This window comes from Chelmon rostratus, chromosome 19, assembly GCF_017976325.1.
Source record: "Chelmon rostratus isolate fCheRos1 chromosome 19, fCheRos1.pri, whole genome shotgun sequence".
NCBI classification, from domain to species: domain Eukaryota; kingdom Metazoa; phylum Chordata; class Actinopteri; order Chaetodontiformes; family Chaetodontidae; genus Chelmon; species Chelmon rostratus.
The window spans coordinates 15,827,006-15,847,483 of record NC_055676.1 but is presented as its reverse complement, the minus strand read 5'-3'; the positions used below and the strand labels follow the sequence as shown (position 1 = coordinate 15,847,483).

Below are 20,478 nucleotides of genomic sequence, written 5' to 3'. Positions count from 1 at the left end.
AAATACGCTGAGAGAAGTCAAGAAAGAAAACAAACTGTCTTTCAAATTACAGTTAGTGGACTTTCCCACCAGTCAGGGGACATTTGAAGGGGCTGTAAACATCACTAAGAACCCGGCTATATGTCGTCCTCTCCTTTCTGCCTTTAAGAAGGACTCCTTTCTCCTCTGCTTTTCTCTCAGCGCAGTCTTCAGCAGGCACTGATTTCATGGTGGTAATTTTGGACGGCCGAGACAAAAACCTCCTTTGGAGTGCTGTGTGAAAACTCGCCCCATCACCCACAGGCTGCCACAACACCAACAGTGTGTCCTCCTGAACTTGGCATACCAGGAGATAAAACACTAATTTCACCGTTTCCCTCACAGCACAGAGCGGGATAAACAACGCAAAGCCAAGCCTGAACCTTCAATCGCTTGGCGCGCACATTTCTCGTGATCTGGTGGGCAGATTTAGGGCGCACTTCCGTCATCGTGGTAATGACAATAATTGAAGGCATTTGAGAAAATGGGATTATACTCGAGCAGCTGAAGAAGCAAAATAACTTGAGAAAGAAATCAAGCATTAAAAGTAATTGAAGAAAAAAATGCATGGGCAGCACTTATTTAAGCACTGGTCCCTGGCAAACAGAAGTTGGCATCAGCTGACCCTTCAATAAGCCCCGCCTCTCTTAGTTACTGTTGCCATGCATGTCAAACACTCTGCAGGTTACAATAACGGAGGCAGATGCCCTCAAAATTCAAAGAAATTGTTTGAAACAACGGTCGATTTCACACAGACGTAAACAAAAGCAGACTCTCCCATCTGGCCGATTAGGGTTGAGTTTGTCAGCCTAAATGATGAATGTTGCTAGCTCACCTTATTAGCTGTGGCTAGCTAACAACCATTAACTCAGGTGAGTTGGTTTAAAACTTCATATTTCCAACAGGTTTGTTTTAAAACAAGAACCATGTAAAAGGGTGCTCATGCACATTGCAGTGCAGAGCAACTTACGCTTAGTATTTAAAATTTTAAATACAATGCGATTAAAACTTTATTTTATTCTATCATAACCCTGTTTGGATGCTTACCGGAGAAAAACATACTTTGACGGCAACAAAGAGGTTAAGTTTATGGTTTATGATCCACTTTTACAAGAGAAACGGCTTTGAGGGTCTAATTTGGAATAATTTTTAGGAACTTAATGCTATTTTGGGCAGCATGTTATTTAGTTGCAGGAGTGAAAACTTTACCAGACTGAATAAAGAGGTGCTAACGTTAACTTTGATATTTTGCGTCGCTCCTGAACGACGCATTTTGTAACGTAATCTTTAACCCATGATAATAAGTTGGGGAGCTAAAGATTCGCCGATTGGCAACCACTGTAGGTAGTGTGTTAACTAGCCTGAAATGCTAGCACTGTAGTCCCACGGTTTGAACCATTACTTACACTTCTGCTCCTGTGTTTTTGAAAAGGAAATCACCTCAGTCACACACCTTCAGCATCTGTCAAAAGGCCACAAGGAGCAAGCAGCTGCATGTGTGTGTATGTGTGTGTGTGCACCATGTATGTCACTATAAACATCATTTGATGTGAATTAGACAACATAGACTGACAGCTTGCTTCCAAGCAGATATAAAACAAGTCACAACTTACAGGAGGAAGGGAGAACCAAATCACTAAGTGAAGGCAAACCACACAATGATTGGGTAAAAAGGAAAAGGATCGTTGGAAAAGACTTTCACCACAAGCACCAAAGCCAAGCGGGATCAAATCAAAGCTGGAGTGCCCAGGTGTGGACATGCAGGGGGAATAAAGAAAAAAGGAGCCCTGAGGTGGTTACGGCGGGGGGGTTGGAGAAGCATGCAGCATTCGTGTTGAAGCATGCCGGCTCGTGAGCAGCTCAGCGTCGGTCTGCACAGTAACAACAACAACAAAAAAAAAAAAAAAAAACGGGGGGGAGGGAGGGAGGGAGAGGAGTAGAGTTTCTGACCTGTGGCTCCTTACAAGATGCGACGCTCTTCCTCCGGAGAGATTATAAAATCCTCAAGCTAGGGAGGGGGGGGAGAAGACATAAAGATCAGACAAGACAGTTATGTGGCGTGTGTGTGCTTTTCAAGAGGAGGGCAGCAGTTTGTGTGTGTGCATGTTGGCTGCATGTATGTGCAGTTAGTCGTCTAGACCGTGGTTGGACGTATATGATGGTGAAACAATGAAAACACATGTTGCACGGTAAAACATACAGGAATATCACCTACTTATCCAACCACACACACACACACACACACACACACACATACACACACGTGAGGTAGGTAAGCATTCTGGGAAGGACAAAACAATTACACGGTGACTTAAATATCCTCTGACCACTAAGCCGGCGATATCACATGATGTCTGTCAGGATCCTGCACCAACTTTTTAGAGCCAAGGACAAATGAATGGTGAGAGGATTGTCTTGTGTGAATACCATCGGAGGAACCTGAGGTCTGTGACTGCTGCACTCATTTCCTCTTCCACGTCTTTGTCTTTTACAGAGGTCTGGCTGTTCTCTGTGGGGCGTCTGAGGTATGCGAGCACACATGCTAAGCTGTGGGCAGCCACGTCCGTGGATTAATGTTGTTATAATCCCAGAATTTTAAACTTTGATGCGATACAAGCATTAAAAAAAAAGAAAAAAGATCCTTGATAGCTCTTTCGATTTGGCATGGATTTCATCTGCGCAGCCTTGGGTTGAAAATCTGTTTTCTTTGCTAGCTTCGATATTATCGAATGTATAATTAATGCAGATTGTATCCTTTTAAACACATGGTATCAAAAAAGCATCATACTTGTGACAACCTTACTGTGGATCAAACACATGTGAATAAACTACAGATACATAGATGCAGCAAGTTTAACTTTTTTGCATTGTTTTTCCACTTTTATCAAGCATCTTTTAGTTGTTTTAGTTCTTTTCTCTTAGAAATGTTAGATGTCTTTTTCTCCATTGTAGGTGGGGTCAAACCACTTGTCACCAAGACTTATCCGCCTTTAAACCCCCTGAAAACGTGCTTCACAATATCTTAGGTCTGCACTGAACACTTCTTTTCGATTAATCTGCAGATCAATTGAATGTTTTGTGTGCAGAATGTCAGAACAAAAGTCTACAAGATATTCAGTTAACTATTATATGACAAAGAAAAGCCTCAAATCCTCACAGCTGAGCGGCAGGCACCAGCAAATTTATTGGCATTTTTACAGAAATACGACTAAAAACAACCATTCAATCTATTTTCTGTTGATCAAGTGATCTGTACTTTCCTTGCAGCTTGACCCGATGGTGGCCCAACATAACATCAAAGTCTTTATAACCCCGTCCTGAGGGAAGGTGTGTGCCAATGATCTGTGCAGACATTTCACCCAAAAGCACAAATGTCCACCCCACGGTCTCGCGGTGTTGTCGTGCCAGTTCATGTAATACATGTGGGGATATTCCACTGGATTGATGAAAACTTTAATCTGTTGGTAGCGCTTGATGAAAGGTCACCGACTGTCTGACCCTGTCGTCACTAGAGATTTTTTTTCTCTTCTTATTTTACTTATTTGTAAGTTCTCTATTTATCTGTACTTATTTCTGTCCTTGTGCTGCTGTACCACCCAAATTTCCCCACTGGGGGATCAATAAAGCATTATCTCATCTTCCAACTGTTCCAACTAGCATGGCTAAAAACATCCTTAGTTATTCTTTATTAAGTTTTAATACTAAAAACTCAGCTAATCTGCTTCATCAGGATGGTGTCAGTGTGGTTTGATTACGTCCTAACTGCTGCTTAGAAGGAGCTCAGGTCCGCCCACTTCTAACCACCAAGGAGCACACACAAAGAGCACAAACAGAAAATCTCTCTCTCTGAAAACAACCAAAACTGTTTTAACTCTGGCAGAAAATTCTGTCCTCATATGGGACCACATCTTCCACAAAAAGAAAACAGGTTTTCTGGGCCTTTAAAAGTTTGCACACTGTCAGCGCTGGAGTCGTGCATCACTAATGAATCAAACCGAGAACACAAAGACTTCGGGGAATAATCTGCATCAGCAGAAACAGAACAGTCAGCTGGAAAAATTCTTTTGCTTTTGTTTCCAGTGCATGAAAACAAGATTTCATAAGTCAAAAGGGAGGGAAAGCAGAAATCTTCTTATTGCCATTGTGCCAGATGGTTGGGCCTCCATTCACACCACTTTCCAGTCTGTTCCTTTAGACTGCTTCCCTGAACAAAGTGAAAACCTTTACAACAAGGCTGAATACATTCTCCCTGCACAAGTACACAAGCTTTATTCCCACAGTCCCCTACAATCTAACTCTGCCTGAGTGGAAAACATGGACTTACATATTTACTTTGCCTTGACTACAGTTAAGCTTCTAACTTCTACAAGCACCTTTAACATAGAATCAATGCCAAATTATCTCTACTTCTTCGGTTTATCTTTAAATAAATAAAGATGAGCAGTAAAAATCCCAAGATAACAGACTAAAAATGTCAGGATCGATGTTTAGGGCAAAGCAACAAATGGTGTCCCAGAACAAGCAGACAAATCTTCCAGACAACTGAATTCAGGTCACCCAAATCAACCCAAATATGCAGATTCATTAGCATTTGCTTGGTGGGGTAAGCCACTGTAATGCAGGCCCCCTGCTCCACTGTATAAAAGAATAATCAGATTATGTTAAGCAGAGATGATACACACCAGACTACAACTGTGGGCAGTTCACTTACAAGGGATCATATTAAAGACAAAAAAAAGCTTTGCTTGTGCATGAACATTAACTGTATGTTACTGTCTTTCCTCAGGTTTCACATTAATAAACTGTGACCACAGTAGCCTGTAATGAGTAGGTTGCGTATCTGTCCATGTTACGATGTGCAGCATTTCTGTCTTCAAGTATAAGTTTCATCTTACCGTGAATAATGGCATATAACTTCAGATCAGTTTCAAGGTTAACATCAGTTTCGCAAAGCCACAGAGGATGGTAATTTGCATTGATCAAGGTCAAGAGCCATGCCTGACAGCAATACGTAGCCACTTTATAGTGATAATCCTTAAGATTTGTTGATTTGACGACACCTGTGGTTACTGGTAAAAGCTCTTTATTATGACAGGTTACATAAATCTGGGGGCAGCAAAACAAACTGTGGCTGCAACATCTGGGGTTATGCTGCACATGTCATGAGTCTGCAGACAGCAGGGCACAGTGACAGGAGTTGGTGACCTCGCTGAGAAGTTGGAGGTGTGCAGCCTGTCGCCTGCAGCTCTTCCTCTAACAGCTCACTGCGGCTGCTCCCTCTTCTTCCATTACTCCCTGCAATATTTCAATCTAATCCACTGTCCAAAAAAATGCAGAATATGATCGCTGTCTTCTTTTGTAGGCATATTTTTGATGAACAATAGCGGCCATGCTAATCTCAGTGACAAACATTGCATTTCCTATGACTACTTTAAATTAAATGTCAACTTGTGTTTTGCAGTTAAATGCTTTTAATGTGAAGCTGCAGCAGGAGGACATGATCAGTTTGCATTAGCAGTGACTTGATACAGCATTTTTTCTGGGAATGTCGCCACAAACGCCCACTTCACAATACTGCAAATGCAATAGCTTTCATATGCTTTCATCAGTGGGCCACAGACTCAATCACCATTGTGTCACCTCATTTGGTGATGGATTGTGACTGAAGACATTTATTTAAATGACAATCTTCAAGGTTATTTGTTATTCTTTTAAGACAGCGCAGTCCTTCAATATGCACAATGTACCATCCTGTGTTTTTTTCATCTTCCCCCAGACTCACTCTACTGACAGTTCTTCACGAGAAAAAAAAAGCATGTATGCAAGCAAGCACAAATACACGACGCGACGAGTCCCTGCCTCTCGCCCTCCTCTGACAGCATCAATGGGCCGCTGGGAGAAGATGACAGTTGGGTAAGATTGATGAGCCGTAGGCCAAAGGGTGCATCCCCCTCGACATCCTTAGGAAGCACTTTGACTTGACTTCCCTCGGCTCCCACAAAACCCAGTGACAGCTGATTCAGAGTTTTTACCATGCACCCACGAATCCGAATGACACCACGTCTTAATGTCTCAATTCACGATGTCCTGAGAGGGCGTTGAGCCTGGGTGCGGACCCGGCCGTGCCCCAAAGCACGCCCTCTGTGACACAGTGGTCTGGAGGGGGCACAGAGAGGAAGTGGAGATGTCACGGGTCTGACTTTTTTAATTGATGAGTGGACTTGAATGAGGACTGGCCTTTAGAAGACTCTTCAAGCCAGAACAAATTTATTAATAGGCTCTACTTCAGAAACCCAGCCTATGGTAAACATACTGACAGGAAGGGCTATTGAGCTCACTCCACTGTGACACCTGATTTCCCCCCAAGCTGATAAAAGGTCCCAGCTCGAGCTTCAGGACCACCACAACTCCATTTCACTCAGTACCATATGAATTTATTTCAGTTTATCAAGAAGCCTCCAGATAAATTGTCAATTGCAACCTAACCTGTCAGTTGAGTCTTTATTTGAACAAAGATTAAAAAGAAAAAGCTCCAGGTACTGTCAGCTTTTTGCTTTTTATTTTCTTAAAAGTTTAATCTTGCCTCAAAACTGGGCTAAATGTCTACGACCCCCTTTTAGACCACAGGTGTCCATTCATTGAAGACTCAAGAGTCTACAGCCATGCAGGCAGCCCTGCGAGGCTAACAGCTAGACTGCTGCCACCAGCAAGCTAACATTTTCACAATGACAATGTGAAACAGTTGCATTCAGGTGCTTGGTGGAAAGATGGAAAAATGCAATAATCAATCTACGAACATACCATCAGACTGCACAGAATCGCACGAGGAAGAGCATGTCTGTTAAACGTGTGCTCACAACAAATTATTGTATTCAAGGTGCGACGTCTGATCAAACATTTGGGAGTTCAGCAGGTTTCTAACTAGCAAACACGGTGCAGCTTTGTTTAAGTGACAGTTAGATAAGCTCTTAAACAGCTTCTGGTCCTTACTCCCCTGAGGCTGACATGAATACACATGCACGTGGGACTGATACAGATACACAAAGCAAACAGATACACAGCAGGCTGGGAAAGGCCTCTCATCCCTATGACAGTTTGGTCATTCCAGTAAAAGCCCCCAACCCACCACACACACACACTCATTCTCATCTGTGCAGTCACCCTTACTGTCCATCTATAAACATCCCAAGTCTCTGACAGGGCTGTCAGCGTGCACCAACCACAGGTGGGGGAGGGAAGGAAAATGAGAGGCACAGAGGAAGAGAGAAAAGACAGGGTTTGCTATGAGAGAGGATATTCGAGCGTGCAAATTCATACAGTGGTTGGAGAGGGAAGACAAAGAGGAACGAGGAGATATGAGTAGGAGGAGGATGGAACCGTTGCTTAAAGAAACATGAACGTATGGTTTGAGGGCACATTCTTCCATCTTGGTTTTGAGTTTTTCCCCAAATAATGGAGGCACCCAGTCACAGGTACAACTCACAGCTGAGACTTTTACACTTAGAAATGTGTTCTAGGCAAAATTACACTTTTTTTAATTGTCAGGTGACATTTTCATACATCTACACTCTCCCTGTGCATTCAGGGCATTGTCTTTCTGTCCTACTTTCATATATGATGCAATACAGCGAGCACTGCTGCAAATTGTTCTGAAAGGAACAACTAGGTGAAATTCCTGTTCATTCAAATCCTGGTTGGAGGGCACATGGACTCTGTACTTTTGCACACAAACATGTGCACATGCACACGCACACGCACGCACACACACACACACACACAAAGCAGTGTGTTGAAGAGGATTATGCAGGCTTGAATTTCAACAGAAAGAATCCCTGTCTACAAGCACTACGGAGCAAATCTGGCTTTAGAAACTTTCCTCATCCCAGAGCATCCTGGTACGATAATAGGAGGCTGAATTTAAAATCCTACAATTGAAACATGTTCATTTTTGAGGAGGCAAAAGCACCTTTGCTGCAACATCTGCATGTAAAACACAGACGTAAAGCTCTTTCACTATACAAATGCAAAGATTGTGAACTTGAGGGTCATATGCACTTCGCTGGAAAATGTCAGAAAATGATGTGTCTGCAGGCTAGTGTGTATCTGGGAATACCAATTGGAATGCACATATCTAAAGGAATGTCCACTGATATCCCGCTATGTGTAAATGTTTGCTCATGAGTGAGCTAGAGGAGAAAAGGGGGGTATCTGTGCATGTTTGTGTGTGTTGGAGAGAAAATAAGTGGCCATCTTCTTCTGCCTTTGTATGAATCTTAAGTAGTCCCATGTTGAGGGGGGCTTTGTTCACCATCACTGTCGGGGGGCACGTCCTCCAACTTCTCCCCTCACTTCCTTTCGGCGTTAACATTTATCATTCTTTCCCGACGAACAATCATCCGACAACATGGACTAGCATCTAGCGCACAATAAAGTTACCACCCTCCCCCCTTTCGCCCCTTTCTGGTTGCTGGGATACCTTTCATCCAATGGGACAGCTTGTCAACAACATCATCACTTACTTAGAAACTCCCAACCTTCACTTGACTAGGCTTTCATTTGGTCCAGCCAAGCCTTATTAAAAAAAAAAAAAAAATACTGCTTGTTTTCAAAATAAAGGTTTCCAAGAACATCTTTTTCTTGTTTTCCCTTTATGTTGCATCCAAAACACTTAAACACTTCCAAGCCTTAATGTCTGGCTCTGCAGAAAATTTCAATGCATCCTTAAGGGAACAGCTGAAGTGGTGCAACCTTCTAATTTGCAAGAGAAATTCCCCCTTGGCCAAATATAGCATTATCCAGCTTGACTAACCAGCTAGATGCATGATATTTTATAGTGACAATTAACTGTTCTGGTGTTAGCCAGGGGAGCTATCCTGAGGCCTGTTTCATAGAGAGACTGAGTGACTCACAAGACCTCCCCCCTTCTCTCTCAAAAGGGTCAACAGGTGCATTAGTATTAAGTACCCTGAATCAAATCAGCCTCATTTCACCTACCGACACTACCTTGGGCACTTTATGCATGCACGCATGCATATAACCCTCTGCATGCACAAGCATCCATGATCATAATGATTCATCATTCTAAAAACAACCTGTTACTCCTATTTCATTGCAGGCCACACTTCTTTTTTTTTTTTTTTTAACTGCCCCTTTCATTTTCTGTAACTCAAGCACATAATAGGCCTGGCCTTGTTTGGCCTTCACCAGGTTTTGCGCCTATCCCTTTCAGCTGACTGGCCTGCACCACTTATTCCGCTTATTATGAACGCTGACAGCAGATTATTTTGCTTACTGCACCCAAATTCTCCAACCTCTATAGATAAAAATCCAACTAACGCCGGGCCGAGAGACAAAGGCAAAGTTGACAAAAGAGACAAAAAGAGAAAAGAGATAGGGAGCACGGAGGACGGGTCCAAAATGAAAAGGGGGAAGGGAAAAGATGAAGAAGGGACCACAAAAAAAGAAAAAGGGGGAAGAATACAAACAAGGAGCAAAAGGAAGAGGTATTACAGCAAAGGCTCAGACCCCTTTAAATGTGTTTTGTCAGGGAAATAAAGACCAACTAACAGCAGCAGCAATATACCAGCACAGTGAACGAGAATGCAAATCAGCCCTCATGCAAATGTTATACGTCTCAGGGGCAAAACAGACTGTCTTTATACCAACGCCCCCCCCACCAACACAACACACTTCTCTCTGTATCAGAACCCCCCAGACTCTCCTCCAATCCTGCACTGAAACACACACACACACACTTCCAGGAGAGAAGCGTCATCACAAGAGACAACATCATCTCCTTACTTCACAGTAAACAAAAGGGCAGAGTACAGTAGGCTCTTCACACAAATGCACACAAGCACACTTTTGAGCGAGATAAACCACTTACTTGTCTGTCATGGCGTCGGCTAGCGAATACTGATTCATTAAAACTTCTTTTCACTCGTCTTCACACGGTTGGAAATGGTTGAGGAAGAGGCCCAGGGGCTAACGTCACAACAGCAGTCTGCGAGGGAGAGAGAGAAGGCAGCGTTAGTCGGCAAGGTAATATTAATACCTCATGAACTTTAACAAGGCTATGACTGACAACTACTTTCATTATCAATTATTTGTTTTGTCTATAAAATGTCAGAAATGAGCGAAAAATGCCTGTCACAGCACGGGCCGATGCGTCCATTCAAATAGCTTGTTTTATTCGCCTAAAATGCAAAGATATTCAGTTTACTATCATAAATGACCAAGAAAAAAAACATAAAAATAACTCCCACTCCCAAATAAAAAACACTCCTACACAGAAATAGCAAAGTCGGCTGATAAATACTCATAATTAAGTGCAAAGCATACTGTGTCCCATATTATTTAAACAGATCTGAGCAGATCTCTTCTGTCGTGACCTCTCCTGCCTCTTGTCAATCACTGAGGACAAAGAAATCCAGCCAACAGGCCGTCGTCCAGCCTGGGACTGCGCAGCTAACTTTGCAGACATGCTTCACTATCTCACAATTAGCCTGGCAAGCGGCCGGTGTCTCCAACTTTCTGGGGGATACTGTTACCATAGTTACCAAGGCAGCCAACCAGCCAGCCAGCTAGCATAAATAGAGTGCACCAAGAAATCCTTCTGGTAGTGGCCAGACAGTATGAAGCCAATCACAGATGAGGAATGCATTGTGTGACTAAGGAGCAATGATGACAATCTTTGGATCAGTGAAGCTGCTTATCTCCCAGCATCACATTTGCATACAAAAGATCATACAAAATTCCAAATTACAAAGATGGCGTGAGCGTTGTATGAACACACGCCTCTCATATTTGGGAATTTGCACATAAATCAGCAGATGTTCACTGCCAGCATTCTGATTTTGAAATTTTAATGAGGCGATGAGACGAGGCACATCCTGTGTCCCCGCTGCCTGATGAGCAACCTCTAAAACCTGGCATTAGCTCCTCGGCTTATCTGCCTTTAAAAGATTACGATAGCAGCACATTAGATTCATAGATTATAACCCGTTATGTGTTAACACAGTGGAACAACATAGATTGTGACCTGCCAGAGTGGGATTTAGGTTCTATAAGCAGATAAAGGTTAGACACTAATTCACAGACAGTAAAGTACACATAAAAGACCTGAAGCTTTTAAAATCATATGTTTTACCTCAAATACATGTCTACTCCAGTTAATAATCCAACACTGATTACCCAAAGAGAACTTAATGGTTTTATCCTTGTCAGCTACAACTGGAGGGAGACAGCGGAGTGGAGGTAGGGCCTCTCAACCCCACCCAATCCCATTAGCCCTAAACCCAGACATATAGCAGAAGCCTCAGAGGCAGCCAGCAGCAGTGAGGGGACCGTGGCTCTGCAGGCTGATGTGCCTCCTTTCCTTTACCATTTTCAAGACCACGTCAGCCATGAACTTGAACTGATGCGCCAGAGCATTTGTTTACCGGTCATTCTGTCTCTATCATCTTCCTGTCTAAAAGCAGCTCACTGAACTCGTCAAGACTGTCTGTCTTCAGGGCAGAAACAGCCATTAGCTGTATACACCCAAGTAATCTCCGGTAATCAGTTTAGTTCCATTTCCTCTGGTCTCTCAGAGACTGTGTTTATGGAAAGTATTTTCAAAAGAAGAAAAACTCCAACGTCGCAACTACCTTCAGGGAAATTTGAACAAATTTGAGCGAGTGAATGAGGGTTATCTGCCAAATGTTCAGTTTCTGTGCACCAGAATGTTGTGGATCAAATGGCACGGCCTCTCTCTCCAGAGGCAAAATATGTATATTTCCAAATGAAGTTTCCATACTGCATTCTTGAAATATGCAAGAGTCCATGCTTATGCACAGTGTGGTATGAGAGCTTAATGTGAAAAACGTCCCATGCTCGCTGTTGAGATGATGTATGTAGTTTTCCTGCAAAGCAAGGACTTCCTTACCCACAACCCCAAATTAAAACTCCTGCCTTCTCACGCAGACAATGATACAGCTCCTGGGTGCTGGCGTTTGACACACTACTGAGTGCAGTGAAGAATAAATGGCAGTCGAACTGTGCTGCAAGAAATTTGCAGCTGGTGGTTTACAGAAGGTCACGTGAATGACAGCAGATGGTGGTTTGTACCGGTGCACAGCGGAGATAGAGACCTACTCAGAGCCAGATGAACAGCGCTCTTTGAAGTGGAGCGATAGCACTTGAAAAGACATGTCAGCTAGCTTTGATCTACCTGAGCAAAGCACTCACAGACAATCAAACCAAGCATCTTTTTCAAAGTGTCTCAATGCCCAGTTAAGGAGAGCAACTTGTGGCATGATGGAGGAAAATGTCCGAGCTGGGAGGGCAATGCCACTCGTTCATTATAGATTCCTGAACAACAGCCAGCCACCTGAAAACAAACTCTGCCCACATGTAAAGCTGGGCAGACACTGTATTGATCTAGTATTGGTTTTAATCTGCCTTTCTGCACAGCCAGAACCTGTAATTTCCATACTCGTGCTGTAAAGATCAATTGACCGGCCTCGACGCAGCTGATCAGACTGAATGTAAGCACTGAACCCCCAGTTGGTTATGTCTACTGACAATTTCAATGACGTTTATTAAAATGAGATGGCTGCATCATAAATGCTGACAAATAGAGAGAAAGGCTGCACTTCTTTGTGCAATTTTGTTATGGAAGTAAAACGAAATAGAAAAATGTCGAGCTGCCGCTCTGTCTGTTCTGCAGCTCTAAGGTTCTACTGCAGGAACAACTTCACTGCAGGTAAGAACTGATCTGCTGGGAGCAGCCATGAGAGAAATCAGACCATGCAACTCCTGAACCTGCACGACTACTAATCAAAATATCAGATATGGCAGAAATCTATTTGATGGTTTGCAAAGATGCTGCTGTGTGCACCAACATTGTTTATTTATTTTTTATTTATGTGTAAAATTTTGTTCTCTCTCAGAGAAAAGATGCTGCTGTCTATTGATAATAAATGCTGTGGCTAAATGTCGACTTTTTTTTGATTACCTGTGGACAATCATGTAGTTGAGGCATTTTTAAAAATCTAAAATAAGTGCATTGCAGACAGAGTGCAGATATACTTAAGCAAACAGAGCACATAATAGCTGCTAAATAAATACATATAAGTTCAGCAATTGTGTCTCATTTGTTATTATTAGTACATTTTCATATTTTATCAGATGCAAAAAAAGAAAAACCAACAACATGATACTGGCATTTCATATCAGCCATCAGCTGCCCTGTTCTCCAAATATGGGCAACGGCCATTGACAAACCTGTATCAGTCGACAACCACTTAAAATAACCACCAATCTGGCAAAACTTGGCTCTACAATGAGTCGGAGGTGAACTGGCCGAATCCGTGTAGTGTCTGCCCAGCTTTACTGTAAACAACATATTAGAGAAGAGTGAAAATAAATCTTCAAATCTTAGCTCATGCAGCCTAATCTAAGTGAACTGTGTGGGTATTTCCTCAAATAAAGGCACAGCAGAGTCCCACTCACTGCATCATTAAAACACTGAATTATTAACCTCCCAGGTGAGGTTTGGGTAAAAATAGCATGCACCGCACTGGAGACCCTCTCCACTGCACAGAGTAAACAAACACACATCTGATTGCCACGACAGAGAGGGAGAAGGTATTGACGCTGTGAGACGCCAGCAGTCAACACACTTCACACGAGCCGTTCGCGACGTGAATCTTACCATAATCTGAGTGGGAAGATCCTGCAGGTTGAGAGAGGAGAACGCTGACAGAGAGGCTCTTCCAACCTGGCTCAGTCACACTGTTATTACTGGGGAAGTCACCACTGGTTTGAATGACAGACGCATGAATAAAAAAAAACCTGATCATCCAACACGGCTAGTCTGTCACCTCCTCCCTTCCCTGCTCCCCAGTCATGCTCCTTTTCCCTCACACTCCCTCCTTCGGTCTCTCTCTCTCTCTCTCTCTATCTTGCACGATAAACACTAAAAAAAAAGCACGAGAGGCTGCAAAGGGTGGAGAGACAGCACTTCCCTTAAAGGTCTGTTTCACTTTAACGCATGTCAGTGACAGACTGTCTCCATCGGAGTGTCTGAGAGAACGGCCGGCATCGCTTTCCCCCCCCCTCACAGCAGTCAAACGCTGCTCGCCAGTGAAGAGCGACAGCGCAGAGATCGCGCCTCTGGAAAGCGTCAATGCACACAATTGCTGAGGAGGGGGAGGGGGAAGATGGGGTGGCGGGTGAGGGGAGGGAAAGCAGGGGGAGGGGGTTGAGGTTAGGGTAGTGTGTATGTGCGTCTGTGGGAGTGTGTCTATTGTTGTGGGGACGTTTTTTTTTTTTTTGCTCTCCTTTGAGGAGTGAATGGGGACTGCGGGTCCAGCTGCTGCCCTCTCTCAGCACTGTATTTAGCCCTGTGTGATGGACACTCAGTGGCCACTTTATTAAGTACACCTAGCTAAAACTAATGCATCAGTCCTGCAATAAATCCTCCCTTCATGAAGTGCCGGTTGTTTTGGAGCTCTTAAATTATGTTGCATCATTCTGAGAGATGTTTCAAATGATCACGTTCCAACACATTTATATCAGTGAGGGTTGAGTAAATAATAGAAACGCCTCCAAAACAACACTTCTTCTTCACCCTCTTCTCTGAAACAGTCCAAGAAAAATCATAGTTATTACCTTGATGATTTATTGCAGGACTGTTGCATTTGATTTACCTAGCTGTACCCCCCCTCCACACACACACACACACGCACACAAGGTAACTGTCAAGACGGTTTGTATCCTCAGGCAACAGATCGCTGATGTTTGGACTACTTCTCTCTATGCAAACACAAAACAAAGTGAGCGGCAACAAGCTGATAAACTGATAAAAATCTGCTGAGTGCAATGGACTTTGTCATGCGACATCTTCCCTGCACAAAACTTTTACCAATGAACCTAATGCTGCCAAGCATTTAACCGCTGGACCGCTTCACTGCAGATGAAAGTTGCACAAAGGCAGGGAGCACTCTCTCCGTTCAGCTGTGTCACACAGTGATATCCTCCACAGTAACAGAATGTACTGTATGTAGGCGAGCTCCCCGCTCCATTCCCTTCCAGCTCCCTGCTCTCAACAACACAACGCTGGGAACCTTTTCAAAACATCACGTAAGCTGTCAATAGCACTGCAGCAATGCATCAGTAAGCTTCCTGCACTCTCAGCAAAAATCACTCATAGCTGTGGGTGTAGCATCTTGGGAAATCTTGACAGATTTCCTGTACAGTTTTTATGAATGCAATTACTGCCAGCGCTTTCAAACAAATAAACGACTGCTTTGCTGCGGACGCTAACACTATAACTACTTTTGGCCGATGAAAAGCACGATTGAGCCTTTCGGGGTGTGGACTGTTCTTCTCCTTTATTCTCACCTAACACGTGAAACAAAAAACAGGAAACCAAGCCTAATGTCCAGTGTTTACTGATTCAAAACCACCATTCAATCATGAGACCGTTTTGCCGAGACGTCTCTGGAATGCAGCGATGCATTATGCATGGCCAGAAACAGACGAGCACACGCATAAAGTGCCTGCACATGCCACTGTCTGCCGCTGATACGGAGCCAGATGCTTCTCGCTTCGCCAATAGGAAATTATTCCAGCCCGAGGGGTGTTGGGGTACTTGGGTGTGGCAGGGGAGGTTTGTGTTTGTGCATTTCAAGAGGAGGTGGGGGTTGCCCCAGATGTCTGCTGCACAGAGCCAGCACAGCACACCTCAACATCAGAGCACCGCAGACTGGCCCCTGACCCCTGCCCTTTAACTCCTGCAGGACCAAAACAATGAGGCTGCTGCAAGTCATACACCAAACACGCCGACCTCGTTTCCTAAAACCGTGACATCCAATAGGCTCGTACGAAAAGGTCGTCATCGTTGTCATGTCTCATCCCTTAGCATGCAGCGTGTACGATTTTGAAGTAAGGGGGTCTTGTTTGCTGACTCGGCTGCAAGGAGATTCCTGATAATTCGATTGCTAATGAGCAGGAGGGAACAGTGAGGGCTTGTATGTGTCTGTGTCAAAGACGTAGCACCTTTTACAGTGACCTCCACAGCAGGAGGTGGAGTCCTTCAGCCCAGATCCATTTGCAGGTATTGCAGCCTTTTCTACCAGAAGAGCTGGCTGACGCCCAAACCTAGCAGACGGGATAAGAAGAAAGCCCCTGAAGGCTCATGAATGGTCACCCTCACACCCATTAGCAGTTCATTCAATTACCTGACAGTCGCTCGCTGCAGGCGTGTGAGGAAACGTGACGTCTCTTAAAACGGGGTCTCCTTTGAGGTGGTCGAATGACTGCGTTTGGATGTGAAGAGCAACACACAAACACACATATGGCGTGTGCGCTTAACGTGAACTCCTACACGCAACTCTGGATACGCTCCAGCAAGAAGCAATTTCCAACCTTTAACAAGAGAGAGATTTGACAGCCAGCCAGCGCCTGTGCTGAAACCCAAACAAGGCATCCAAGTAAATAACCCCTGTCATCCAAAACAAGCGCCATTTCTGCACAAAGTTCACATTTAAAACAAAGCTCTCTTTCAGCCACGCAGGTCCTGACTGAATTCTCCTTTCCCACCCACTTTAAATTGATTGTTTAAAAAAAAAAAAAACAGGAATCTAAAGACGGGCTTGCGTGCTTATGTGTCGTTATCATTAACAAGCCAGAGCGTTCTGTGTAATTTCATTTAGCGCATGTGAATCCTGTGCTTCCAATGAATGTGGGAATAGGAGCAACTTGAAGACAGTTCAGTCTCTATGCTAACAGAATTTAAACAAATCAGACACCAGCACACACACACGTGTTAAAAATAGAGTAATTTGCTTTCTTAAAATAGGAAAGTTACATCTGTGCAAAGAGTTCCTCCCGTAAAAAGCAGGTACGGCAAAACAGCAGAAAACAGAGCTGGATGAAGGCTGACTGCACACAAAATAATAAATCTACCATATTAAGCCTTCTTTCTGATGGCAACTCCAAAACCTGCAAGAGGCAACGACAACCTTACAATGTAAACACAACCTGTAGCCAGAGGGAAAGTCGGACTGACAGACAGAGGATGCCTGAGCCGCTCAGCAGCACGCCGCCGCTGGTTTAATGATTTGTCTGCTGCTGGTGAATGATCACACAGCAATATCCTGTTCTGGCTAGTTCTCTAGGCCCCCCTGAGGGTCTGGCTGACATGTTTCTGGCTTGCCCGGGTGCCACCGAAGCGCCAGCCAGCCTATCATATTGACAAGATCCGGGCGGCTGCCCTCATGGCTGACATGACCCAGCCGAGGACCTGTGGAATCAAACTCGATGAGGCAGAAGATTTACTTATTGAGGCCGCGAGGGAAGGGATGTCACAGCCAATGCATTTCGGTGAAACGCTGAGCAAAGAGGAAGGAGAGGCAGGGGTGGTTAATGTCTCTAACGAAGCTGCAGAAAACAGATTTAGAAAACACAACAGCCGTATTTAGGGACAACCTGAAAAGCTGGCATGGTCCAAAATTCCACAGTGCTTATGCAACATAAAGTAAGCCTGAATATTATGTGAGGGGCGTTGCTTTGCTCTTAAGTGAAGGGCGTTCATATACGCATGCATTTCCAACGAGCCTATGAGAAGAGCATGTGGGAAAGAAAACTCTGTAAACTGTCTTCATGTAAGTTCAAGAAAAGCAGCAAATCCTCACATGCGAGGCTGAGGAATCAAATGTTTGGCATTTTATCTTGAAAAATTACTTAAACAATTAACCAATACAGAGTTGAAAGATTATTTAATCACTGGGCAACTAATTCAATAAACATTTAAGTCATTTCTCATCTGACCGTTCCAGCTTCTTGGATGATGGTTTTGGATCTCGGGTCACACAAAACAGAACATCTGAAGTCGTCAATTTGATACAACTAGTAGATAATACAGATAATCATTATCTGCAGTCCTACATCAAACTTTTGCCATTCTGCTTGAAAAATTACTTAAATGATTAACTGTTGTGGAGCTGAACCAATTAGTCGATTAAAGGATTGATCAATGAGCAGAAAATTATCATTCATATTCGCTTTCTGAGCAAAAATGCACTAGTTCAAGCTTAAATGTAAATATTTGATGGTTTACTCAGTATTCTAAGATAATACATTGAATATCTTTAGATTCTGATGATGGTGTTTGCAAGACTGTGTCGGACATTTTTCTAACATTTTAAGGACCGAACGCTTCATTGATTGAGAAACAAATCGGCAGATGGATCAATAATGAAGTTAACAGCTATCCGCAAAGTTTACTATTATGGTTATATTCCAAGCAGCTGACCCACAGTCCAAAACCCCACAGACAAGGAATCACTCAGCATCTGGCAAAGCTTTTTTGCTTGATACACTGGCTTAAAATATGTACAGCTTCAGTTTCAGTCAATCGCCTGATCAATAATTCGTTTCAGGTCTAATCTGAAGCGATACACAGAAGAACTGGGGCTCCTGAAGGCATCTGTCTCTCCTTCAGCAGCTCCAAAGGCCTGTGCTTGATTTGAGGGTTGAAAGCAGCCAAGAGAAGGCGCAAAGTGATGATGGTGTCGTTTGAATTATACTGCGAAGAGCCAAGCCAGTCCCGCACAGACACGGCACTTCAGTTAGCCAGGCCAGAGGGCAAATGCTGAGACACACAGCAGCTCCATAACTTCTTATTACTCGCTCCATTCCGCGCATCTCCACAGCAGCCGAGACTAGACGTGCATGCAGGTGAAAGGTTTATGAGCATCCGCTGATGAGGCCCAGCTGCAGCGGAATGCCCTCCTGTATTGGCACAAGAGCTTAAAAAAAACACACCTTGAGAGACAGAACAGCGCTTGCTGTGCGTGCAGGTAGTGGATGCTCCGACCAGTCTTCATATAAACTGTGGTTACGTGGATGTGCGTCCCAGCGCTGTCAATAAAACTCTTTTGTTGCTGCGGTGAAAGAGCACCCTTGATTTATGCATGGCAAGGGTAGAAACCCCCCGAGTGACCTCTGGGTGCCAGAGTGGCATTTTGAAAGTGCAATCGGAGTTTAATCTTTAAAAAGATTTGTGTGAGCACGGCTGGCGGACGCGTAATCTTATAGTTACGAGTTATTTTGCGCTTCAAGGACAGCTGACAGCGACTGCGTGGACTCTTTGCGCGACAAGTCGTCCGCTAACATCTCATTAGTCGTGTTTTTTTCACGCAGTTCGACTTGGAAACGTCGCGCGAAAGTGATTTAGAAGTTTTACGCGCAGTTAGAACGCGAAAGAGCGCAAAAAGGGGGAAGATTAACGCGGTATTTCTTTCATATTTCGTGCGTCAGTGTTTCACCGGACTGCAGAGCAACAAGTGCAGCTGAGCTTGAAGTCCGCGACAGCACGCATGAATACGACCAGCAGGGCACAGGTTGAAATAACTGAATTTGAAGCAGAAATAAAGTCCCGACGGAGCTTTCAGCAGCTTCTACTCTGCGCCGACGGGAAAGCAGATGGCGCAACTCACCGTGGGGAGGTTTTCCTCTGTGTCCCGGTGCGTTCGGAGATGAGCGTCGGTGCAGCAGCAGCGGCGTGACAAAGTTTGGCGTGTCGCTCTCTCTCAGCGCAGCATGGCGGCCGACTGGATTCAAACCTCTCCGGGCTGTGATATCAACAGACAGGGGGAGGGTGCAGGGTGCAGGGGGAGGCGGTGGTGGTGGTGCTGGTAGTGAGAGACCTAGTGGTGGAGGAAGTACTCAGAACTTTTCCTGCAGTAGAAATCCTCCTGCATTCAAAATTGCACTTAAGTATAAAAGGATTGGCATCAAAATGTAATTAAAGTACCAAAAGATGAAATAATGTATTATATTGTTAGATTTGAGTTGCATTCATGGGTTCATCACTTGAATGTTCATCATTTTAATTGTTTTATATGCTGCATAAGTATGTACATTTTATTCTACTCATACAAAAATGTGGTCACATTATAAAGTATTATTATTGTTATTATTATAAAAGTTTTTAAAGTAGTTAAAATGACCTGTACCTCCTCCAGCTACAGCATTAAAAAGCATTTATATGTTAATGCATCTGTGGTAATTATATAATAATACTATATATAATAATATATCACTCTAAAAATGTCCATTCTGCATTGCCCTGCATTCTCTATTTTTACCATCTCAAAGTTTGAATGCATGACTTTCACTTGTAATGGAGTATTTCTACATTGTGGTATTGCTACTTTTAACCAAGTAAAGCACCCTAATACTGCTGAAGCCATAATAGACAACTGCTAAAGAATGACTGCAATACACACATGTGCTATATTGTAATATGGTGCTTTATTTACCCTTTCTGTGTATGTCACACAGGGCTGTAGCCAGAGATCTTAGAACAAATACTCCAAATCGTTAACTAGCCATCAACCAAACTCTGTGAACTTCTCTGCCTATTTAAAAAAAGACACAAATATTTCAAATTTTATTTTACATGTAGTT

The 20,478-nt window shown here is 43.6% G+C and overlaps 1 protein-coding gene across 2 annotated transcripts in view; it reads right to left on the bottom strand.

Annotated features, from left to right (window-relative positions):
- Positions 1-19,635, bottom strand: part of sema4d (sema domain, immunoglobulin domain (Ig), transmembrane domain (TM) and short cytoplasmic domain, (semaphorin) 4D) — a 40,169-nt gene extending 20,534 nt beyond the window's left edge. For both annotated transcript variants that reach the window (XM_041959700.1, XM_041959699.1), the window contains exons 1-3: positions 19,506-19,635; positions 9,905-10,021; positions 1,969-2,026 (exon numbers count right to left, since the gene is read on the bottom strand). The gene's annotated coding sequence lies outside the window, so the exon portion shown is untranslated. The remainder of the gene's footprint in view (positions 1-1,968; positions 2,027-9,904; positions 10,022-19,505) is intronic.
- Between the last annotated feature and the right edge of the window lie 843 nt (positions 19,636-20,478).